At 43.7% G+C, this 6,176-nt stretch overlaps 1 long non-coding RNA gene across 1 annotated transcript; it reads left to right on the forward strand.

Annotated features, from left to right (window-relative positions):
• The first annotated feature begins 62 nt into the window (after positions 1-62).
• Positions 63-5,823, forward strand: LOC141580318 (uncharacterized). The gene is made up of 2 exons (XR_012512520.1): positions 63-1,850; positions 5,273-5,823. It is a non-coding gene; the product is annotated as an uncharacterized LOC141580318 (long non-coding RNA).
• The last annotated feature ends 353 nt before the right edge of the window (positions 5,824-6,176 follow it).

Here is a 6,176-nt window from a genome sequence, read left to right on the forward strand (position 1 = left end):
TCAAAAAAAAGAGAGAGAGACGGCCGGGCGCGGTGGCTCAAGCCTATAATCCCAGCACTTTGGGAGGCCGAGGCGGGTGGATCACGAGGTCAAGAGATCGAGACCATCCCGGTCAACATGGTGAAACCCTGTCTCTACTAAAAATACAAAAAATTAGCTGGGCATGGTGGCACGTGCCTGTAATCCCAGCTACTCAGGAGGCTGAGGCAGGAGAATTGCCTGAACCCAGGAGGCGGAGGTTGCGGTGAGCCGAGATCGCGCCATTGCACTCCAGCCTGGGTAACAAGAGCGAAACTCCGTCTCAAAAAAAAAAAAAAAAAAAAAAAAAAAAAAAAAAAAAAAAAAGAGAGAGAGACAGAGTATTACCAAAACAAAAACAAAAACAAACAAACAAACAAAATTTGAGATATATGCTAGTAACAGAAAGATTTGTGGTAGGCAGTTTCTACAATGGCTCCCAGTTCCTGCCTCTGATATTCACACCCTTGTGTCATCTGTGTGTGTGGGGGCCAGACCTAGTGACTTGCATCTAACAAATAGAATATGGCAAAAGTGATGGAGAGTCACTTCTAAAAGTTAATGATAAAAGAATGACTTTCACTCTGCTCTCACTCTCTCTCTGACTCATGTGCTGCTTCTGATGAAGCAAGCTGCCACGTTGTGAACTGCCCTATGGAGAAGTCCATGTGGCAAGGAACTGAGGGTGACCTCCAGCAAGCAGCCAGAGCAACACTGCACCCTTGGTCAAACAGCCTGGAAGCGAATGAATCCGGCCAACAACATGAGCAAGCCACGAGTCTACGGAAGTCCCAAGCAACACATTTTCTTCTTTTTCTCCCCTCCTCTCCTTTCCTTTCTGCCCTGCCCTTCCCAGCCTCCTCTCATCTCACCCTCCCTCCATCCCTCCCTCCCTCCCTCCCTCTCTCTCTCTTTCTTTCTTTCTTTTTCTTTTCTTTTGAGACACAGTTTTACTCTGTCACCCAGGCTAGAGTGCAGTGGCATAATCTCAGCTCAGTGTAACCTAATCCTCCCAGGTTTCGAGTGATTCTCTTGCCTCAGCTTCCCAAGTAGCTGGGATTACAGGTACCCGCCACCACACCTGGTTATTTTTTTTTTAAGATGGAGTCTCTCACTCTTGTCGCCCAGGCTGGAGTGTAGTGGCACGATCTCAGCTCACTGCAAATTTCACCTCCCAGGGTCAAGCAATTCTTCTGCCTCAGCTTCCCAAGTAACTGGGATTCCAGGTGCGCACCACCACTCCCAGCTAATTTTTGTATTTTTAGTAGAGATGGGTTTTCCCCATGTTGGCCAGTCTGGTCTCGAACCCCTGATCTCAAGTGATCCAACCACCTCAACCTCCCAAAATGCTGGGATTACAGGCATAAGCTACCACACCTGGCCTAACTTTTATATTTTTAGTAGAGACAGGGTTTTGCCATGCTGTCCAGGTTGGTCTTGAAATCCTGGCCTCAAGTGATCCGCCCGCCTTGGCCTCCCCAAAGTGTTGAGATTACAGACAGGCATGAGCCACCATGCCTGGACTTTTTTTGTTTTTTTTTTTAAATTGACATGGGCTCTCACTTTATCACCCAGGCTAGAGTGCAGTGGCATGATCATAGTTCACTACAACCTTAAATTCCTGGTCTCAAGCAATCCGCCTGCCGTGGAACCTTTTGACTTAACAGCCTTTTGAGAGATCCCGAAATAGGAGCCCCAACAAAGCCACATCCAGATTCCTGCACCATAGAAACTATGAGCTAATAAATGTTGTTTTAAGCCACCAAAGTTTGGAGACAACAGCAAGACACTGGAGAAGATGGAATGCAGATGGAATTTTTATGCAGCATTAGGTAACCAATCATATTATATTGCTAAGTGAAGAAAATCAAATTGCAAAATAGCATATGTATGCTGCTTATATATATACACATAGCATCATCACATTTGTACATAAAAACGCAAATGTATGGTTTTTGTATATAGTCACATCTTTTATTAATTTTCACATTAACTCAGAGGATATTTGCATTTATATGAGGTCCATAGGGAAGACAAATTCATAGAGACAGAAAATGGAATGAGAGTTGTCAGGGCTGGGAGAAATGGGAAATGAGGAGTTGTTTAACAGGTAGAGAAGAGTTTTAATTAGGGATGATGAAAGTTATTTGGATGGTTGGTGGTGATAGTTGCACAATATCAATGTATTTAATGCCAGTGCACCATACACCTAAAAATGTTGAAAATGGTAAACTTTACATTATGTGTATTTGACCACAATTTTTAAAAACTACAAAATGGGGAAAACATTTAAAATGAGACAACTTAATAATTTAAAAGGTTCTTATATATTACATTTTTTTTAAAAAAGAAAAGATCCTATTTGCCCTTTTTGCACAAATTCTAGTGTCTACATTGCAAAAGTCATCCTCTGACCAACTTAAAACTTAGGCTTTTAAGAGGGATGGTATGCCTGAAAATCAACCTTCTTTTCTCAAATTCACATTCAGGAATGCCCTGGAGTTATCACCAATTATTTGCACTTAGTGAGCAGGCAGACACATAGCTACCATTTCCAGCACTGGAAGGGAACCAAAGCTAACCCACCCCCTCCCAAAAAAACCCTAAGAGAACGGCAAGAGAGCCTCTGGAAAGATCTGATGGTGTCTCAGCCCTTATCAGGTAAATTCAGCAAAAGCCATCTGACCTCGGGGGCAACCTGTGCAGTAGGGAAGCCGACCTCTCTGAATACGCCGCTGTGTCCTCTGTGTCTTCAAGCTGTTAAAATTCTTGGTGTTTACCTACATTAGAGGAACTTGTATCGTTGGCTTGACTCTCTTGATGTCTTTTAGGTTAATCATACTGCCATTGCTTTTTTTTTTTTTTTTTTTTTTTTTTTTTTTTTTTTTTTTCCTTGAGAAATGGTCTTGCTCTGTCACCCAGGCTGGAGTGCAGTGGTGTGGTCTTGGCTCACTGCAACCTCTGCTTCCCAGCTCAAGCAATCCTCCAGCCTCAGCCTCCTGAGTAGCTGGGATCATAGGGGCAAGCCACCATACCTGGCTCATTTTTTCATTTTTTTGTAGAGACGGGGTTTTGCCACATTGCCCAGGCTGGTCTCCAACTCCTGAGCTCAAAGCTATTGGCCAGCCTTGGCCTTTCAGAGTACCAGGATTACAGGCAAGCCACCATGCCCAGTCCATCATTACTTGTTTACATCTATACATACTGGTATCAGAAATGAAATTGGCTCAAAGTCCTAGCTCCTAAAGTAATTTGGAAGAATTTTTTTTTTTTTTTTTTTTTTTTTTTTTGAGGCGGAGTTTCGCTCTTGTTACCCAGGCTGGAGTGCAATGGCGCGATCTCGGCTCACCGCAACCTCCGCCTCCTGGGTTCAGGCAATTCTCCTGCCTCAGCCTCCTGAGTAGCTGGGATTACAGGCATGCACCACCACGCCCAGCTAATTTTTTGTATTTTTAGTAGAGACGGGGTTTCACCACGTTGACCAGGATGGTCTCGATCTCTCGACCTCGTGATCCACCCGCCTCGGCCTCCCAAAGTGCTGGGATTACAGGCTTGAGCCACCGCGCCCGGCAATTTGGAAGAATTTTTATGAAATGCAAGCAGAGATGGATGCTGCATGATTTCTAGAATAGTTCCCAGATCATCCCTGGAGCAGGATCCCAACATGTTATGACTGTTTATAGTGGAGAGGTATCAATTCACTGTCCCATGAGACCGAAAACAATCCATGGGTGCTTCTTTCAGTTTTTGCCAGAGTAGCCCAGGTTCTTGGGGTTTTCTTGAGTTCCCAAGGTTTTCTAGACAGGCTTATAAGAGAATGAAATTATTGGCTGGGCATGGTGGCATGTGCCTGTAATGCCAGCTACTTGGGAGGCTGAGAGGCAAGAGAATTGCTTGAACCCAGAAGGCGGAGGTTGCAGTGAGCCAATATTGTGCCATTTCACTCCGGCCTGGGCAACAGAACAAGACTCCATCCCTCCACCGTCCCCCCCCGCCTCAAAAAGAAAGAACAAAATTTAAACCAGTGCACACTGTTATCTGGGACAAAAATACCTGAGTTGAAATACTAGTAATTTAAAGAAAGACTGAAGATGCATTCAAGCCACAACTAACACCAGATTGAGCAACTTCTCAGGGTAACTGCTGACGCTGTGGAATTGAGAGGGGATGAGGGTGAAGCCAAAGTATGCTGATTCTCACTGGCCCCACCTTCCCTGGCAGAGTAGAGAACACCAAGCAGGAAGGAAAGTGAGTAAGTTATAGCTAAGGGGAAAATATGAAGTTAGAACAGCAATGGGACATTTGGGGGACTCTCAGGTACATAATTTACATAATATTGCATTGATTTCTTATTTCATGGATAAGATAAAGGTATTGTGGTTAATGTTCTTCAAAGATATGTGCTGGAGTTTTTTAAGGATGAAGTGTTATGATGTTTCGGACTTATTTTCAGTGGTTTCAGCAAGAAAAAATATGCATAAATAGAAAGATAGATATTAGATGATAAACATATACACACACACACACATACACATAAATGTAGCACAATACTAACAACTGGATAAATGTAAATGAAAAGTATGTGAGTATTCATTATACTATCCTTTCATCTTTGCCGGAGGTTTAAATTTGTTCAAAAATAAACGTTTTTAAAAAATTAGGCCGGGCGCGGTGGTTCAAGCCTGTAATCCCAACACTTTGGGAGGCCAAGGCGGGTGGATCACGAGGTCAAGAGATCAAGACCATCCTGGTCAACATGGTGAAACCGCATCTCTACTAAAAATACAAAACATTAGCTGGGCATGGTGGCACGTGCCTGTAATCCCAGCTACTCAGGAGGCTGAGGCAGGAGAATTGCCTGAACCCAGGAGGCGGAGGTTGCGGTGAGCCGAGATCGTGCCATTGCACTTCGTTCGGCCTAGGTAACAAGAGTGAAACTCTGTCTCAAAAAAAAACAAAAACAAAAACAAAAATGAGCTGGGCATGGTGGTGCTCACCTGTAGTACTAACTACTCAGGAGGCTGAGGCACGAGAATCACTTGAACTTGGGAGGTGGAAGTTGCAGTGCGCCAATATTGCGCCACCGCACTCCAGCCTGGGCAACAAGGCGAGACTCCATCTCAAAAAACTAAAAAATAAAAAAAATAGTGGAAAGCTTCAAGTTAAAGAAAGTGAAGTGAATGTTTACATTTATTTCTACTCCCTCCCAAAATCACATTACGACATTTAGTAAACATTTCTTGTTTGTTTTAAGGCATAAATTCACAAAGACAAAGAAAATGGGAAACGAGGCAACAGCAAGAAATTGGAGAAGATGAAATGCAGATGGAAGACGGGTAACTGGTTTAACAGATGCAAAGAAGCTGCACCCTAAACAGTGGGAAAGCAAACTACGAAGTTACAGAGCAGTTTTGTTTATGCACACAGCCCCTCTGGACCCAGGATTTGGTAGCACCAGTGACCTCCGGGAGCTGGGGTAAATGTGAGGTGAAATATGAAATTAGGCCAGGCGTGGTGGCTCACACATGTAATCCTATCACTTTGGGAGGCCGAGGTGGGTAGATTACTTGAGTTCAGGAGTTTGGGACTAGCATGGCGAAACCCTGTCTCTGCTAAAAATACAAAAATTAGCCTGGCGTGGTGGCTCACTCCTGTAGTCCCGGCTACTCCAAAGGCTGAGGCTGAAGAGTTCAAACAATTCTCCTTGAGAGTGAGCTGGGATCGTGCCACTGCACTCCAGTCGAGGTGACAGAGCAAGACTCTGTCTCAAAAAAAAAAAAAAAAAAAAAAAAAAAAATTAAACCCTGATATAATATTATTTCAATGTATTGTCTCAATGTCCCCCAGATATCTTTATGGCTGTTGTAATTTAACTTTAAGAAAGAGTTAGACCCTGTTCTACCTTAACTTTAAGGAAGCAGCGAAAAGCTCAAATCCTCATCTTCAATCCCAGCTGGCTGGGCTGACAGAAGGCAGAAAGTATGTTTTCCAAAGAGAGGGAAAACAGAGAATTGCTTAATGGGGAACACCTAGTACCATCAAGGGCAAGGATTCAATATTAAAAGAAGGAAGATTAAGTGAGAGCTCATACACTTAGAAAGAATCCCTCAGCCATCTTTCCCCATTCTGCTAGCAGCCTCCTTCCGGAAGGAGATTAA

Source organism: Saimiri boliviensis, chromosome 11, assembly GCF_048565385.1.
Source record: "Saimiri boliviensis isolate mSaiBol1 chromosome 11, mSaiBol1.pri, whole genome shotgun sequence".
NCBI lineage: Eukaryota > Metazoa > Chordata > Mammalia > Primates > Cebidae > Saimiri > Saimiri boliviensis.